Source organism: Castor canadensis, chromosome X (assembly GCF_047511655.1).
Source record: "Castor canadensis chromosome X, mCasCan1.hap1v2, whole genome shotgun sequence".
Classification (NCBI taxonomy): Eukaryota; Metazoa; Chordata; class Mammalia; order Rodentia; family Castoridae; genus Castor; species Castor canadensis.
The window spans coordinates 141668164-141688759 of record NC_133405.1 but is presented as its reverse complement, the minus strand read 5'-3'; the positions used below and the strand labels follow the sequence as shown (position 1 = coordinate 141688759).

General features: G+C 37.8%; 1 pseudogene; it reads left to right on the top strand.

The window, feature by feature from the left end:
* The first annotated feature begins 2703 nt into the window (after nucleotides 1–2703).
* LOC141420166 (small nucleolar RNA SNORA51) lies at nucleotides 2704–2861 on the top strand (annotated as a pseudogene).
* Nucleotides 2862–20596: the final 17735 nt, after the last annotated feature.

Here is a 20596-nt window from a genome sequence, read left to right as displayed (position 1 = left end):
TAATCTAATGTCCGCATATGAGGGAGAACATACGATTTTTGGTCTTTTGGGCCAGGCTAACCTCACTCAGAATGGTAAATCTCTGAGTTTTATGTTAATTTTTTCTTCAGTTTTTTGAGGGGGCACTAATAGGGTTTGAACTTGGTAGGCACTGCTCTGCCACTTGAGTTACTTCTCCAGCCTTTTCTTTTGTTGTTTTTCAAATAGGGTCTTGTTTTTGCCCAGGACAGCCTCAAACCATGATTCTCTATCTAAGCACCATAGCGGCTGGGTTTCAGACATGTTACTGAAATGGGGACTTGCTAACTTTTAGTCAGGGGCTGGCCTTGAACCTCGATTAGATCATCATCTCCAGACCTCATGTATTACAAGTAACTGATATTACAGACCTAAACCACCTTTCAGTGTTTTGAGATGACTTAAAACTTAACAATCTTCCTGCTTCAGTGGTAGAATTACAGGTATATCTTCCTGCTTCAGTGGTAGAATTACAGGTATTTATCATCATATGTAGATACCTTACTGATTTTAAAGAATTATTGTTATATGTTATTGACCTCTTGTCAACCATATACACATTTAAATTTCTTTTTAATGAGCTCCCACAGGATGTGTATGGAACATCTTAACAATATTAATTTCCTCACACAACAGTCACTCTTTTATTTAGGTTCTCTTAAATTTCTATAAGCATAGTAAACATGCATTAGATTTCGAAGTATGGTGTTTATTAATTTCTTTAACAAAATCAGAATTAGTCCAATGTTAGGTCTTTTACCTTGTATCCATGTCTATTTTCAGCTATTCTTTCATCAAAAAAATTGGTATCGATAATTTGATAGTTGTTAATAAGCCCTGTGGATAAATTATCATTTAATTTTCCTCTTAATTAACTGTAGATATAATGCAATCTCATTTCAATTTTTAAAAAAGTGAAACTTAACAGGCTCAAGGATACACAGCCAGTAGTGCATAGACAGAAAAACCTTTGTTTTTTTTTATTTAGTTTGGCAAAACAATCAAGTCTTTACTCTGTCCCGAAAACTGTGTATCATCATGTGGGGATTTAATGAAGTATATTTCTTAAATACTTTTCAATTATATTACTTTTTAATCTATATCTTTTACTCTAATTTTAATTATAGCATAATACCTTAATAGCTTTTTTTACCTTATCTGTATGTCTAAACCTCAAATAGTCTAAACAAAGGTTGTAAAAGAAAGCAAAAATTCTATCAGTAAACATATTTAGCACACCAGTACTTTCTAAAGTAACATGTACTCACCAGGGAATTAAAAGCTCATCCTGTTTGAAAATACTGAACATTCCTCCCTCAAACTGTAACTGGTTCCTTACAACACATTGTTTATGCTAGTCTAACTGATAAAAAAGATAAAGAAAATACAATGTAATTACATTATAAGGTGAAACATAAATGTGATGAGGTGGTTTACACCAGAAGGATGGAGGTTTGAGACCTCCTTAGGCAAAAAGTTTGCAAGATCCCATTTCATCCCAAAATACTCTGGGTGTAGTGGTGCACACTAGCCAGGAAGCACAAGCAGGAGGACTGTGATCCCAACCAGCTTGAACATAAAGATCCTATTTTTAAAATAACAAAACTAAACAGGACTGGAGGCATGGCTCAAAGTGTCCCCACTTTCCAAGTCCAGGCTTGAATTCAACTCCCCGTGTTGCCTAAAACAGTGAGGTGGGTAAGACTTAAAAAAGAAATGCATGACCACAGCCATAACCACTGACTTACACACAGATTTCTCTGGCCCACCAATTACAACTAGAGAAAGATTCATAACAATAATAAAAGGAGAGCTTTTTTCCCAAAACAGAAGTAGGTGAACATCAAGATCAGAAAAACCTCAGTTAGGCCTGTAAAGCAGGCCTGTAATCTCAGGTACTTTGGAGGCAGAAACACCAAGAGTTAGAAGCCAACCCTGGCAAAGTTAAGACGTTATCGCAAAACAATACAAAGAAGAAGAATATCAAGTGGTGTAACACATGCCTAGCAAGCTTGAATCCCTGGGTTCAATTCCAGTACCACAAAAAACCAAAAGAAACACGACAAAAGATCTTAGAAAATTGTCAAATTTCTTGAATAAATAACTGCACAATGTAGCTCAAATATGTGAAATTACTTACTGTTCTGTGCTATCATAATTCTTGTCAGAAAAACTATGCCAAATATAACTTCTCACTTGCATTTTTTTATTGGGTGGGGGGGTGGAGTTTCAGAGAAGTAGTATACTGTTACGATTATAGCTAAATTTCATTTTTAAAAGACGAACACATTTGTAGGGTGTAGTGCACCTACATATATGGGAAGACTGTAGTTCCATGCCAGCCAGTGTGAAAAGAATGCACTGCAACAAGTAAGTTGAGCATGGTGTGCCCACTGTTAAGTCCAGCTATTTACAAGACACAGGCAGGAGAATCTGAGACAGATCCTGGGCTGAAGAAAGAAAACCTTCTATGAAAAATAACTAAAGCAAAAAAGGGCCAGGGGCATAGCTCAAGTGGTAGAGGATCTGCCTAGCAAGAACAAGCCCAGGTACCCCAGAACCAACACACCAAAATAAAAAAAAAAAAAAAAAAAGAGAAACACACACATGCACGTAATTTCCTAATTTTCATCTTCAAAAATCTCATAATTCTATTTCATTTACAGAAATAAAATCTCAAGATATTTTTTGCTGGTGCTTATCACAGATTGTGTTCATACACTGAATACATAGAGAAAGGAGGCAAAGTAAACCCACCCCATACACACTTCAGCCAAACCCACCCCATACACACTTCAGCCAAGGGCCTGAGCCTGGGCTATATTGTGAATGGGGACCCAAGGGTGGGGGAAAAAAGGTATTTTGTCACTATGTCACTACATACTGTAATATTTTAAACTGGCTTCCATTATCTAGATGACTTTCACATAGAAATCCTCAGAAAACACTTAAGTAACAAGTCAGTGTTTTAACATTGTTCTTCATTTTTCCAGTAAGTAATTTAATAAAACTTGAGTCATTTTTTTACTTCATCTATCTTTCTACTCATCTAATTTTATAATAATAGCACAGTGAAATTTATATCTTTGTTTTCTGACCATCTAACTTTATCTTTAAATAGATGCTTTAAAAGAAATAACAAATGTTTACTGATATGTGCCCACTGTTGGCACACCCAACATTTAATGAACGTTGCTACACTTCAAACCACAAACAGGCCACAAAACACCGATGGGAACCGGTAATAACCCACTATCATCAATAGATAGGTTCTTCAGACAAAAAGTCAACAAAGAAATTTCACAATTAAAATGACACCATAGAAGGAATGGGGTTATCCACAGAATATTTCATACAGTAGCAGCACACTAAACATTTCTCTCAGTAGCCACTGGAGTGTTCTCCAAGACAGGTATTCAGGGGGACAAACCAAGTCTTAACAATATAAGAAAAATAAAATTACTTTCTGTATCCTGTCAGACGATAATGAAACAAAATTAAGAGTCAACAGAAGAAACTGCAGAAAATAACCAAACACATTAAGACTTAACAACACGTTGTTGAATGATCAGTGGTCCCATTGAAGAAATAAGGTTAGAATCAAAAAGTTCCTGGAATCTAACAGAAATGAAAAAATAACCTACCAGAACCTCTGTGATACAGCAGAGGCAGAGCTAAGGCAAAAGTTTATAGCTGTGAATGCCTACATTAAAACACAGAAAGACCTCAAATAAATGACCTTCTGATGCAATTTAAGTTCCCAGAAAAGCAAGAACAGGCTAAACCCAAAGTTAGCTGAAGTAAAGGAATAATAAAAATAAGGGCCAACATCAGGAAAAGAGAGCCTCCCCCAACTATACAAAGACTCAACAAAAAAAAAGTTGGTTCTTCAAAAAGATAAATAAGACTTACAGACTCTTAGCCAATCTGACAAGGAGGAGGGAAAAGAGGATCTTTAGGGACTACTTTGAAAACATATACTTAAAACTGAAAAGTCTAGAAGAAACTGGTAAATTTGTAGATGCACATGACAAACCAAAATTGAACTAAGAATATATAAATCACATAGGCAGAACTGTAGAAAAGAATGAAATTGAAGCACCAAAAGAAAAACCCAGGACAATGCATTCACTGCTAATTTCCACAAAATCTTTAAAGAAGTAACATCAAAGTTCATCAAACTTTTCTATGAAATAATAAGGGGAATGAATATTACCATACTCATTCTATGAAGCTAGTATTATATTCACACCAAAATCGGACAAGGGTGCAACAAAAAAAAAAAAAAGGAGGATTACAGGTCAATCTCGTTAGTAAACGTAGGTGGAAAATTTCTCAGTAAGATACTAGCAAACTGAATTCAACAACGCACCAAAAAGATCATACTCAATGATCAAGTCAGTTCCCCACAGGGATACAATACTGGTTCAACATATCCAAATCAATGTAAGTAGCAAGGACAAAAACCACACAATAATCTCAAAAGCTGCAGAAAAAAACCTGACAAAATTTAACATCATTTTACGATAAAAGCTCCAAAGAAAATAGGAATAAAAGGAATATACCTCAACATAATAAAGGCCAACCTATAGTCAATATTTATTATACTAAACAGAGAAAAACTGAAACCTATTTCTTTCAAAGTGAGGAATGAGTCAAGTGTGTCCACTCTTCCCATTCTTATTCAACCTAGTTTTGGAATTCCTAGACAGAGTAGTAAGACAGGAAGAAATAAAAGAAATTCAAATAGAAAAGGAAGAAATCAAATTATCCCTATTCACAGATGACATAATCTTATACTTAAAAAAAAAAGAAATCCAACAAAAAACTCTTAGGCATCATAAATATTTTCAGTAAAACAGAAGGACACAATTAGATCTAAAAAAACAAAAAAACAAAAAAACTAGCTTTTCTGTATACCAACAATGAACAAACTGCAAAAGAATTATGGAAAACAATCCCATTTACAATAGCATTTGGCAGGGGGAGAGGGGGGGGAGAGGGCAAGACTTAGGAATAAATTTAACAAAGGATATGAAAGACTTCTATAATGAAAACTATAAATCACTAAAGAAAAACTGACGAACATATTAAAAAATGGAAAGATCATCCATGATCATGAATCAGTATAATGGAAATGGCTATACCACCAAAAGCAATCTACATGTTTAATGCAATCCTCATCAAAAACTGATCGAAAAATCTATCTTAAAGTTCATAAAGGAGCACAAAAAACATCGAATAGCCAAGGCAACAATGAGCAACAAGAGTAATGCTGGAGGTATTGTATCTGACTTCAGGCTATATTACAGAGCCATAGCAATAAAACAGCATGGTACTGGAACAAAAATAAGACAAGACCAATGAATGGAACACAGGACCCACAGACACACAGCTACAGCCATCTGATTTTTGACAGAGGGCTCCAAAACATATGATGGAGAAAAAGATAGTCTTTTTCAACAAATAGTGCTGGGAAAACTCTTTATCTGCACATAGAACAATGAAACTTGCCAAGTGAAGGTGGCTCACGCCTATAATCCTATCTATTCAGGAGGCAGAGATCAGGTAGATTGGGGTTTGAAGTCAGCTCTGAGCAAACAGTTCTCTGGATCCCATCTTGAAACTACCCAACATGAAAAAGAGCTGGTAGAGTGGTTCAAGTGGTAGAACATCTGCCTAGCAAGTATCAAGCCCTAAGTTCAAGCTCCAGGGCTCCCAAAGAAAATAAACAATAAACCCCACTGAAATTAGGTTTTTGTCCTTCACCCTGTACTAATATCAATTCAAACTGATTCAAATTTTAGTGTAAGGCAGGAATCTTTGAACATACTGGAAGAAATGGGGAAAATTCTGGAACATATAGGCATACTCAATAACTTTCTAAAAAGAACTCCCATGGCTCAGCAAGTAAGAGAAAGGATTAACAAATGAAACTATCTGCACAGCAAAGAAAACAGTTGCCAGAATGAAGAGGCAGGCACAGGATGAAGAAAATTCTTTGCCAGCTACACATCTGACAAGGAACAATAGCCACAATACATAAAGAATTTAGATCAATGAACCTCTGAAAAATTAATGACCCAATTAAAAAAATGGGCAAATGAACTGAATGGAACTAATTTTTCAAGGGAAGATGTATAAATGGCCAGTAAAGATAAGAAAAAATGCTGAATGTCCCTGGGTCATCAAAATCACATTAAGATTTCATGTCACTGTAATTGTTAAGAACACAAACAATAAATGTTGGCAAGGATGTGATACCGTCAGTAGGAATGTAAATTAATAAAACCACTGTGGAAAGCAGTGTGGAGGTTCCTGAGAAAACTGACAGAACTACCATTTGATCCAGCAATACCATTCCCGGGCATATATCCAAAGAAAAGTCAGTCAGGATACAATAAAGACACACACATGCACACTCATGTTTAATGCAGCACTACTCACAACAGCCAGCCTATGGAAACACTATACTCTACAACTGTGTGTATATATATGTATGCACATTACACACACACACACACACACACACACACACACACACACAAAACAGGCTGGCAGTAAGAGTTACCTAGGAAGTGTGAGGCTCTGAGTTCAAACCTCAGTGCCACCAAAAAAAAAAGAAAAACGAAGAATGCTGGAGGTATCACAATACCAGAATTTAAACAACATAATACTATGTGAGTATAGACTCTAGAACCCCATGGTCAAATTCAAATCTTGCTGTTAGCTTTATAACCTAGATATAATCTCTAGGGCTTCAGAATTTCATATCAAAAATAGAGTAAAACTTCTCTCAAGAAGTTGATTAAATAAATTTGTAGCAACAAAATAGAAAACAGTGCATATGTACCATGATGAAAATTAAATGTCATGGAAAGACAAAGAAATAAAACACACTAAATGCAAGGATAGGTCAGTAGTAGAGTGCTTACCTAACATGCACAAGGCTCTGGATTCAACTTTAGCACCACAAAAAGAATAAAAAGAAGGACAAGGTATATTCACCAAAACTGTTAAATCTACATGTGTTTGACATCAAAGACGAGGAATTTGAAATTACACATATACATATGAGAATATGATGTACCCTTTGAGTTGTATTCCGTTATGAGTGGGGAGAAAGATTAAGTAAGTCATAGAAAAAAACGGTAGAAAAAAATTCAGGTAAGTATTCTAAATATTATTTTAAAAAGACAGCAAACTTTAAAAAAAATTATATATAAAAAATTTAATTGTCTTATGTATATATATACAAGCTGGAGGCAAGGTTCAAATGCTAGAATACCTGCTTAGCAAATGTGAGGTCAAGTTCAAAACCCCAATACTGCCAAAAAATAAACAAAGCAAAGCAAAACAACAATAAAAGGCAAAGGGACTGGACTCACAACTCAGAGTAATTGCCTAGCATGAATACTACGTCCTGGGTTCAATCAACAACAGGGGAATAAGAAAAGAGAAGAAGTTTTTTAAGGATGCAAAAACCAAAAGCCATTCATGAAAACACTAAAGAGCTTACTTCAAGTAGTATTCAACAAAACGTTATAAAAAATAAGGCTTAAAAGAAGCCACAAACTAAAGAGGTATTTGCAATGTAATTTGTAAACAATTTTTATAAAGAATACAAAATAATATTAATAAATAAGCAAGAACCAACACAAACAATTTACTGAAAAGGACATTCATACAGCCAATAATATACTGGGAGATGCGCAGGTAGGAAAGCTCAACCTCATCAATAATCTGATTAAGAACAAAATTAAAACTTCTATTAGATAACACTTAACCCCAAAATTCTAGAAAATTTTAATATGTCAAATCTTTAGTAATGATACACAACAGAAGCGCATACACAACAGTATCAATAACCACTGGAGAAAGAACTTAGCAATTCTCAGCTTTGTCGACACTGTACCACTTCTGATTGTTTTCCAGGGTATCAATTCCACTTAAACACAGGAACATTTGTGAACACAAATGTTCACAGCAGGATTGCTTCAAATTTGCAAAACAGAAACTAAAAAGCTAACTGAACCGAAGAATGGATATGTATTTACAAAGTGTATGGATAAATTAGCTCTTTCTTAAACTTTATCTTAGGTCTACTTTACAACTGAAGATGTGTATTGTATTTATTCACTTAAAACTGAAAAATCATGACCATATAAACAGCATCTGTAATGAAAGCATTTTCTAAATTAAAAAAAATTAATATTATTACAAATCACTTTAATATGTGGTTTAAAAGAAGACAGTTGGGTATGGGTATGGTACCCCTGTAAATCCTAACACTGTAGAAACTGAGGAAGGAAAATCATGAGTTCAAGGACAGCCCAGGCAACATAGCAAAAATCTATCTCACAAAAAAAAAAAAAAAAAAAAAAAAGGAATTTAAAAAAATCAATTAAAAAGATATATCTTCTGTCTGCTTTCAATTTTTTTGAACAGCCATTTGTCAGACAGTCTCTGGAAAACTCCACTATGCACCAACATTCATAAAAGTATCAGTTTTTTAAAAAAGAAAAATTAGTATTTTCGTGAAAATAGTTTTCTTCTCACAGACACCCTGAAAAATTGTCAAAGATTGTTATGAGTACTTGGGCAACATTGTAAGAATAAACTAAATTCATATTTAACAAGTGTAAATCTTATTCAATTAAGTATAAATAATAAAGCACAAATATAAAAAAATCACACATAAATAAAATAAACAAAACATATACTTGTTAAGCCACACATACCATGTCTGAGGAAAAAAGTAAAAGGAAGTACTTAAGCAATCCTTTAATTGCTTTTGTAGGGTTTTACTTTTTTTTTAAGGTGGAACTAGTGTCTGAACTCAGGCCTTCATTCTTTCTAGGCAAGCACTCTACCTCTTGAGGCAAAATGAAACACAATGAGGCAAACTTATGAAACACAATGCTATAGTTTATTACATAAGGGTACTTGTTTTCAATACCTTCAAAACAATTTATAATTTAAATGCTTAATATACTGTTAGTTATGTTAACTTCTTAATATTTTTTAAAAGCCTTCAAAATTTCTGTGTGACCAGGAAAAATCTCTCATCAAGGCAGTAGAAAGCAGTTCAAAGTCAACCCCAGGCAAAAATGCAAGATCCTACCTGAAAAATAACTAAACAAAAAAAGGTCGGTGGGGATTTGTCGAAAGTATAGAGTGTGTGCCTAGAAAACACCAGACCAAGTTCAAACTCCAGTATGAAAAAAATGAATAAAAGAAAAAATTTTTTTCTACCTCGTCCTGATTTAAATGCCACTTTAATCGAGGTTCGGTGTCATATGCCTATAATGTCACCACTTGGTAGACAAGGGGAGATGGATCATGTATAGCCTGGGCTACAGTGATACCCTATCTCAAAAAAAAAAAAAAAAAAAAAAAAAAACCTGCCAGACACTAGTGGTTAACGCCTATAATTCTAGCTACTTGACAAGGGTGAGACTGACAGGTCTATAAATCAAGATCCGTTCTAGCAAAAAGTCAGCACATCTAACCAATGCCTGGACAAAGTGGCATGTACTTTGAGATTCCAGGCCACCCCAAGCAGAAAAGGTCTGCAAGACCTATCTTGATGAAAAAAGCGGGCCTTATAGCACAGGCCTGTCATCACAGTGGATGATGGGTAGCATAAAATAAAAGAGGAGTGAAGTCTAGGCTAACCTGGGCAAAAAGTAGAGAACCTATCTCCAAAAAAACCAAAGAAGAAAGGGTTAGGATGTGACTCTAGTGGTAGAATAAACACCTGACAAGAAAGAAGCCTTGAGTCCAAACCCCAGTACCAAAATAATAATAACCATCACTACCACAACAGTAATTCTGGCTAGATTTGAATTGGCTGCCAACAGTCCTGTCAGTTGAAGTAAAGAGCAGTGATGAATAAAAGAGAAAGTTATTGATCTCCCTGTTTTGACTGGGTGCTTTCACAAATACATGTGGTACACATTAATATTTTTACTCAATTTCCAAAAAGTTTCTGGTTGGCTACTTAAGTTTCAGTTGGAGATGTATTAAACTCTGTAAACTTCTAATTCTACTAGAATTAACAAAGCAGAGTAAGAAACTTCTCTACAATAAGGATTTTTCATAACTGAGGGAAGAACACAAAAATATAACAAATTAAATACTAAAGATATTTACATTACTCTGTGTGACAGAAGAATGAGTCTGAGAAAACTGTAGAACAGAAGGAAAAAGAAAACAAAAATTAAATAGGCAAGAAGCAGGAGCTATTTTAAAAACTCTAGAACAAAGGAAATTTTCCGTAACTATTACTAGGTATCTACTATGTATTAAGTCAGCCTTCTGAATATGGAAGAGATGTTCAGTTAATGGAAACACCAGTAACTGATGAAAAGGTGAGCATGAAAAGGACAGTAAGGATAAGAAGGAGACTGGAGAAAACACAATATAAAGAGAACATGTGTTACCTGCCTAATAATCCCAGCACTAGGGAGGCTAAAGCAGAGCGATGCAAAGTTCAAAACCAGCCTGACCCATACCAGGAGACCATATCTCCAAAAACTGAAAGAGCTTAGATAAAAAGACTGATAGAATTAAGACGAAGTTTTTGTAAAATGAGCATATATGTAAATATTTAAAAGGAAGACAAAGGATCAAGAGAAAGTCAGGGTAGAGCATAGGCAGAATAAAAGTACTTAGAAGGAAGGCAAGTACCCCATCAACTGAAAGCACAGAGAAAAAATACACAGAGGAAAATCTATGTAGAAATAAAGGAAATCCATAAAGTAGCAGATATCAAGAACTTACATCAGATGGCCATCTAGAATTATAAAAGAACAAGAAATATGCTAGGGGACTGGGACTACAATTACAAAAAAGAAGGTTTGTAATTTCTAATCTGCACAAATATAAATAATAATAAACTGGTTAATTAGTGAAAACATAAATAGAAATACAGCTAGCTTATTTCTAAAAAGTACTACAAGTTTTTAGAAGGGAGATAAGCTGTACAAAGTTTAAATTAAGAGTCTAGTACTTACCAGGGAGGTACTCTACCACTTGAATCACACCCTCAGCCTTTTAGGTTATTTTTTTTTGATAGAGTCTCACCTTTTTGCCAGGGGTTAGCCTAGGGCCTTGATATTGCTACCCATAGCATATTGTGTGGCTGTGATTATAAATGTGAACTTTTTGGTTGAGATGGGGCCAAACTTCTGCCTGGGCTGGCCTTGAACCAGGATTCTCCAAATCTCCACCTCCCAAGTAGCTCAAATAAAAACCATCTAACACTATTCCCTCTTTACTCCCACCAAAAACACTGTATTTTTTTAAAAACAGGAAAGAAAAAAAAAAAGGTGTCTTAAAACCAATACCTCATTTACCCAAAACACTTGGTTAGTAAGGTATTCCACCCATCAGTTTTCAAGATCATCTAGACCTCTCCCTTCAGGCAAAGAACATTGTTTATATTTAGTCATTTCTATAAGAAACCCTTTAAAGCTACATTCTTACCTGTCCTTTTAAATTATGCTTGAGTCTAATTTAATCTTGCACATCCATTACGGCTGTAATTGGAATAACCTGCTGTTGTACTGTGTAACACACAATTTTATCTTCTTTATAGCTCTTCAGCTGTCAAAGATAGAGGGCAACTACTTCTACAGTCAACAAATAGAAAATGCATTAGCAAGTTATCAAGTCAACAAACAATGCATATACAACTTGCTTCTAGTCTGTTTATATTTCTTGTAATGCCTCCTTCTGAACAGTAACCTGTTTGTTACCGTAAATATGCCAATCTCGTTTCCTTCAGTACTCAAGGAACATAACTGCTTTAACCTGTTACTGTCTAGGAAAAACGGAAAACTTGATTTTTATACCATATAATTGTAGGAAATAAATGCTGCATGTTTTCTGAGACCCCTATGTGTAGAGCATTAAGTTAAATATGAGCTTTAAGAGAAGAAAAGTAATAAAAAGTGTTATTCTTATCAGGTGATACTGTTGTCCGGCAAGGCTTGCCTAAGAACAATGAAAGGAACTGAAGTTTTAAGAACTGCTTTAACTAATTCTACTTCTCAATACTTAATTGATGGACTTTATGAATTTTTCCCTGTAGTTCTCAATCATGACAGTACATTTTCCTATTAAACTTCACATTTATTTATTGTGATACTTTGCAAATATGGAACAACATCCAAGAAACAGTAACATTTAAAAAATATTCTAGGACTGGAGGCCTGGCTCAAGTGGAAGGAGTACCTGCCTACTAAGAGCAAAGTCCTGAGTTCAAACTCCAATATTCTCGCCGCACCCCATACACACACAAAGCAATATTCTTGACAATATTTTAGAAACAAAAAGTAATCAGCTTACTACTTTCACTCATATTTCGCAACTATGAAACTTTTGCAATGGGAACAACACTTCTTGAAGTCAGAATTATAAACTGAGTATCAACCACATCTCAGGTTTGCTGTCACTCTACAACTCCCAGTCACAAACTTTTCTGGTCTGTACTACCAATCTGGTATGTTGAACATCAAGTTTAGCCAAATTGGAAATAGAGGCTGTTTCCACTGTACCCCACCCGTCCACACACCACCAAGTTTGAAGTCAGAAACATGAACTTGTTAGGCAGACTCTCTACCATTTCAGTCAAGCCCTCAATCCTGCCCCACAGTAACTTTCTTGTAATACCTTTTCCCTACTCCCACCTCTACATAAAAAAGTTTACCCACTGTATTTATTAACACCATCCTATTAAGGAATATTTTTCTGATGCTACAAATAAAAGCAGCAAACTTTAGGCAGACATGTATTACAGCACATTTTTTCTTACCACTTACCATAAAGTGTATGAACACATGGTTTTGCTTCACCAGCAACATGAGACAGCATGCAATCCAAAGCACTTTGAGGGATAAAAATTCAAAATTCAACTTCAAATACAGTAGAAAAACTTAAATAGCATCGTGGGTCCATGACGTTGCAAACATGTAATTCAGTAAGAAAATGTGCTTTTCCAGCGCCTTTTTTCTTTTAAAAAGTTTATGGTTCAAATGAGCTCTTGGAGAGGTTCTCCAACCTGAGGATGTATCTTTAAAAAGTTTTTCTTTACCAAGCACAATGTGCAGAATTCAAATGCCAATACTGTCAAAACCCCAAATTTCCTTCACTTTAGTACCATGTAATTACAGTTTCCTTCCATTAGTCAAGAATATAAGAACTTTCTTCCCATCAAATTCTACTTTTATATATCATGCATTCCTGGGATCAGTGACTGGCGAAGAATCGCACCTAAGTCATAATAAACAAGGGTTACTTCACTTAACGAAAAATAAAATCCCCAGGAGTGCCAGTGGGGCCACCTTCCCCGACCACCCTTAAATGGTAACTGACGGAGGGAAAAACCTCCAACCCGGGAACCAAGACAGCAAGACGCAACTAGTGCCCACAAAACAGAGTGAAAAGAACCCGCTGAAATACAGCGGGAAAAGGCAGTCGTTCACTAAACTATGGGAGGCAGGGCAAGGAAAGCGATGTAGCCGCGGAGGGGCGGGAACACGAATCTTCATCATGGCGGTAAGAGCGCAGCAGCCTCACGGAGCAAACACGCCCCTAGGCGCGTACACGACGCCGCGCCAAAACTCTGGTGCCGGACAGTTAAGGCGACGACGCCGCAGGCTGCTCTCCCACCCCCTCTAACGGGCTGTAGTGGTATTTTTCTGTCCAAATAGCATTCAAAATCCCGGCTCCCCCTCCCGGCAAACAAGTCAGCCATCATACCGACCCCCCCACACCCCTGCGACCTCGCCACACCCCCGCACCAGGCGCCAAGTGGCCGCCATCTTGTCTCCCCTCCCCTCCCTCCCCCATATTTACATAACGAAAATCTGCCCGGCAGGCCTGCGGCCTTCACTTCACGTTGTGGACTTAGGTTCCTGGCCAGGCCTCCCCCCGTGTGGTGCCACAGGTTGGTCACGGAGCCGACCCGCGATCAGGCGGCCGCCTCCGGGACAGCAGGGCAATCCAATCCCAGCCCCCGCCCGCTTACCGAACGCGCCTCCACCGCCACTTAGAGCATCCGAGCACCTTTCCGGGCCTAACTGCGGCCTGCCCAGGGCCTGCTCGGCGTCGCGTGCCATGCAGTCCGGCCTAGCATGGGAGGTTGTCTTTACGGGCCGCTGACTAGACCGCCTTGCGCGCACTGGGACACACGGCCGTCGCGGCAACAGGAAGTCACCAGTCTAGCAGAAGGGCGATCAGCAACGGTAGCGGGTGCTTCAGGCCGGCCTTTCTCTGGAGCACTGGGCCGGACTCCGGTGGTGGGGCGGGAGGAGGGGCCGAGCTCGGAGCTGACAAAAAGCGGCCCAGCTCCGCGGCATGGGCCCGCCGTCAGCACGTCACGTCACCGCCCGGGAGAGATCCAGGAAAATGCGGAAGGGTAGATGGGCAGAGGCACCCACTGGGCAAGGTGCGGCGAAAGCACGGCCGACCTGACTCACAACGTCTTTTCCTCCTCCGCGCTGCTGTTCGTCCACCACACACCTAGCCGCCTCCTTCGCCATAGAAGCCCGCGAGGAGACCGAACCCGCGCAGGCTACGCACAATGGTCTTGGGTCTGGACCCAAGGGTCTGGTTACCCAAACACCTACCACATTTCCGTGCGGGTCTTGGCCTAGTTACCAGCTCCAGAAGTTTTACAGGTTTTCCTCCCTCCCTACAATTATATGAGTTCTCTTCATTTCTGAGCTTGGGAAATACTTAGCAACTTTTGCCATCCCAAGCTTCACTCAACATCAAGTAATCTTTGAAATAAAAATGGAGCAAGGAGAGACGGGTTATTCAAAGTATACTAAGTTTAAAGTTTTAAGTTTCACTAAAGTAGATACCTTAAAGCAACTGAGGCCAATAGGAAAAGGGGACCAGGAACTAGAGAAAAGGTTAGATCAAAAAGAATTAACCTAGAAGGTAACACCCATCCACAGGAAATCAATGTGAGTCAATGCCCTGTATAGCCATCCTTATCTCAACCAGCAAAACCCCTTGTTCCTTCCTATTATTGCTTATACTCTCTCTACAACAAAATTAGAGATAAGGGCAAAACAGTTTCTGCGGGGTATTGAGGGGGGGAGAGGGAGGGGGCGGAGTGGGTGGTAAGGGAGGGGGTCGGGGCAGGGGGGAGAAATGAACCAAGCCTGGTATGCACATATGAATAATAAAATAAAAAAAGAAAAGTTTTAAGTTTCAGTCTGAGAGCCCGATGAGGAAAACGTATATTCCATATTCCTTAACAAATGTAGCAAGTAAAACGTGGATTTTATTACAATCTTATGTCGAAGTCATCTTTGGTAACAGAAATGTGATTTGATTAGACACTTTCAAAATCTTATGCCTTGCATTTTCACTAATTTTTTTTTTTGAGACGGTCTGTCCATGCAGGCCCAAGTTAGTATCAATTTGGCGATCCTCCTTGTCTTAGTCTCCTTACTGCTGAGTTTTACAGACCAGAGATACTATGACTGGCCTAAATACTTTTATCTTTCATAGTCGAGATCCAAACTACACTTGACAGTTGCTAGCAATAAAAAGTAAAAATGGTGTGGTGTTACATTCTGCTACATTTAAGTAGTAGATATGAATGTTAGAAAGTATTTTAAACGTATATAATGAGTCATATTTATAAATACAGAATTTTCTACCATACTTGTTTTTGAAATAAAATTAGGTAACTTAAAGTCGTACTTTTAGAAAGTGTTTAGAAAAGGAAAACCAAAGTTGGAAGAAATCATTGAAAATGTACTATATGACTTAAGAAATTTTTTATTTTTTGTCGAGTTAATTCTTTCTTTAAAATGCTGAAACGAGAGAATTCCAAGATGGTGGCTAGAGGGAGGAAGCAGAAAGCGAGCCTCCTATAGTGAAATCTTGGAGAGACGCTGGAGACACACTTTGCAGGCATAATCACCGAGAAAAGGCATAACTTTGACCCCTCCACATCTCCAGCCGGCGCAGAGAATCTCCACTTCACGTTAAACGGAGAACCGAGGAGGCCCCCGGGCCGCCAGTGGCCGGCGCCCATACGGCTTGGGAAGACGCGGACCAGGTGAGCTTCGCGGTACCGCGGTTCCCACACAGACAAGCCTGGGCCAGAGCAGCATAGCCCCCTGGACACACTGACCTCCACCCGGGAAAAAAGAGAAACTGAGTACTAAGCAATAAGAACAGTTAAGACACGCTGGAAAGAGGGTGGGGCGCCCTGAGCGCTGAAGATTGGGGAAGGGAATCCTTCCCGGGACTGTAAATAAACGAGCCGGGCGGGCGGAGAGGCTCTGGCGGGAGCGGGGCGCGCCAGCAACCAGGAGCGGGGACGCTTGTGAGAGGAGGGAAGACCCACTTCCCACGTGAACTGTAAATAAACACGCAGGCCTGACAACGCGGGGCAGTGTCGCCTTTCCCAGTGCTTGGAAAGGGGAAAGCCTGTAGCTTTGCACAGGAGAACTCTGAGCAAACAAAGCCTGTGGGACCAGGTGAGTGCTAAGCTCACCCCAGAGATCTGCATAAATAACGCCGCCAGCTACAGGCTGAGAGCAGCAGGCAGGCGAGCCACAGCTGCAGATACCACTCTCAGAACTGCCTCCAGATGCTTTTTTTTCTTTTTCTCCCTACCTTTGATGAGAGAACAACCGAATTACACCTGCAAGCCGAAAAACTTACTGAAACTGTATTGCATTTGAACTGGGGACACTTGGTGGGGCTTTTTTTTTTTTTTTTTTTCTTCTGTGTGTGTGTGAGTGTAGTTTTGTTCTACTTTATGCATCCCCTTTGATGAGACAACTACAGAACAACATCTGAGGCACCAACTCCAGGACTGGAGATTAAGACGGACATCCAAATTATTAAGACTGAAATTGCATTGCATATAAACTTGGAAGTTTTTTGTTTTTTGTTTTTTTTTTTTTAATTTCCTATTTTCCATTTTATTTTAATTCATTTTTATAAATAGATATTACTTTCATATACTTATTTTTTATTTTTTTTATCTTTGATTTTCAATCCTCTCTCTGTCTCTCTATTGTCTGTTCAGCTTACTGTCGATTAGTACACTAACACTCCCTGTTTATACCTTTGAAATTCTCTTGTCTGATACCTTGTTCTGCTTTCTCCCTCTTGTCTGTATATTTGTTTTCCCCTTTTCTTTAACTTCTTGCTTTCCATCCAAGCTCACTCTTCCATTCTCAATATTACCATTGTTATTATTACAAGCTAGAAAATACTTAATTACACACAGTACAGGGACAGTAACAACACCAAGGACAATGACAGGAAGACAGAAAAAACAAGGAAACCAGTTTCCCCACAGCAAAAAATTAGTACGGGAACCAGAGGGGAATGAAGAGAACAGAAACTCAGAGCCAGACTCCAACAAAATGAAGATAAACTATGCCAAAGGACCCAATGAAGCCTACAAGAATAATTTAAAAGAAGACATACTACAAGTACTCAATGAGAATTTTATAGAGATGATACTGGATAGGGTCAACCAAAATGTACAGGAGACACTCAAGAAATTCCAAGACAATAAAAATAGAGAATTTGAAAAAGCAAAAGAAGAAATAAAGGAAACCATAGAAGCACTGTATAAACACCAAAGTGAAAGAGAGAACACAATGAATAAATGGATAAATGAACTCAGGACAAAAATAGACAACAATAAAGAAGAAAACAGCCAGGATATGGAAAACCTCAGAAAAAAGAACGAAACAGAACTGCAAAACAAAACGGAAGGCCAATCCAGCAGAATAGAACAAACAGAAGACAGAATCTCAGAACTTGAAGATGAAATGGTAATTAAAGGAAAAACCGAAGAACTATTAATTAAACAACTCAAGACCTGTGAAAAGAAAATGCAAGAACTCACCGACTCCATCAAAAGACCAAACTTGAGAATCATGGGCATCGAAGAAGGAGAAGAGGTGCAAGCGAAGGGAATGCGTAATATATTCAACAAAATAATAACGGAAAATTTCCCAAATCTAGAGAAAGATATTCCCATACAAATGCAAGAGGCCTCCAGGACACCAAACAGACCAGATCAAAATAGAACTACTCCACGACATATCATCATTAAAACAACAAGTTCAGAAACTAAGGAAAGAATATTGAAGGCTGCAAGAGAGAAAAAACAAGTAACATACAAAGGTAAACCCATCAAAATCACAGCAGACTTCTCAACAGAAACATTAAAAGCAATAAGAGCGTGGGGTGAGATCTTCCGGGCACTGAATGAAAATAACTTCAACCCCAGGATACTCTACCCAGCAAAGCTATCATTCAAAATAGATGGAGCAATAAAAGTCTTCCATGATAAGCAGAAACTAAAACAATATGTGACCACAAAGCCACCATTACAAAAGATTCTGCAAGGGATCCTGCACACAGAAAGTGACACCCAACTTAACCATGAAAAGGCAGGCAGCACCAAACCACAGGATAAGAAAAAGCAAGACAGTAGAGAGTAACATCAAGTTAGGAACACACAATCAAACCTTCAAACAACTAAGATAACTAAATGGCAGGAATCACCACATACCTATCAGTACTAACACTTAATGTTAATGGACTTAATTCACCCATCAAAAGACACTGTTTGACAAAATGGATTAAAAAAGAAGATCCAACAATTTGTTGCTTACAGGAGACTCATCTCACCGACAGAAATAAGCATATGCTTAGGATGAAAGGCTGGAAGAAGATTTACCAAGCCAATGGCCCCCGAAAACAAGCAGGAGTAGCAATACTTATCTCTGACAAAGTAGACTTCAAACCTACATTGATCAAACGAGACAAAGAAGGACATTCCATACTAATAAAAGGGGAAATAGACCAAAAGGAAATAATAATCATCAATCTGTACGCACCCAATGTCAACGCACCCAATTTCATCAAACATACCCTAAAAGTCCTAATAGCATATATAAACGCCAACACAGTGGTTGTGGGAGACGTTAACACTCCATTATCATCAATAGATAGGTCATCCAAACAAAAACTCAATAAAGAAATCCAAGATCTAAAATATGCAATAGATCAAGTGGACCTAGTAGATGTCTACAGAACATTTCATCCAACCTCTACACAATATACATTCTTCTCAGCAGCCCATGGAACCTTCTCCAAAATAGATCATATCCTAGGGCACAAAGCAAGCCTCAGCAAATATAAGAAAATAGAAATAATACCATGCATACTATCTGACCACAATGCAGTAAAAGTAGAACTCAACAACAAAAGTAAAGACAAAAAACATGCAAACAGCTGGAAACTAAATAACTCATTACTTAATGAAGAATGGATCATCGATGCAATAAAAGAGGAAATTAAACAGTTCCTAGAAGTCAATGAAAATGAAAACACAACCTACCGGAACCTATGGGACACAGCTAAGGCAGTCTTGAGAGGAAAGTTTATAGCCATGAGTGCATATATTAAAAAGATTGAAAGATCCCAAATCAATGACCTAATGATACATCTCAAACTCCTAGAAAAACAAGAACAAGCAAATCCCAAAACAAATAGGAGAGAAATAATAAAAATAAGAGCTGAAATCAACGAAATAGAAACCAAAAAAACCATACAAAGAATTAATGAAACAAAAAGTTGGTTCTTTGAAAAAATAAACAAGATCGATAGACCCCTGGCAAACCTGACTAAAATGAGGAGAGAAAAAACCCAAATTAGTAGAATCAGGAATGCAAAAGGGGAGATAACAACAAACACCATGGAAGTCCAGGAAATCATCAGAGACTACTTTGAGAACCTATATTCAAATAAATTTGAAAATCTAAAAGAAATGGACAGATTTCTAGATACATATGATCATCCAAAACTGAACCAAGAGGAAATTAATCACCTGAATAGACCTATAACACAAAATGAAATTGAAGCAGCAATCAAGAGTCTCCCGAAAAAGAAAAGTCCAGGACCTGATGGATTCTCTGCTGAATTCTATCAGACCTTTAAAGAAGAACTGATACCAACCCTCCTTAAACTGTTCCATGAAATAGAAAGGGAAGGAAAACTGCCAAACACATTTTATGAAGCCAGTATTACACTTATCCCAAAACCAGGCAAAGACACCTCCAAAAAGGAGAACTATAGGCCAATCTCCTTAATGAACATTGATGCAAAAATCCTCAACAAAATAATGGCAAATCGAATTCAGCAACACATCAAAAAGATTATCCACCACGACCAGGTAGGCTTCATCCCAGGGATGCAGGGGTGGTTCAACATACGAAAATCAATAAACGTAATAAACCACATTAACAGAAGCAAAGACAAAAACCACTTGATCATCTCAATAGATGCAGAAAAAGCCTTTGATAAGATCCAACATCATTTCATGATAAAAGCTCTAAGAAAACTAGGAATAGAAGGAAAGTTCCTCAACATTATAAAAGCTATATATGACAAACCTACAGCCAGCATTATACTTAACGGAGAAAAATTAAAACCGTTCCCTCTAAAATCAGGAACCAGACAAGGATGCCCACTATCTCCACTCCTATTCAACATAGTACTGGAATTCCTAGCC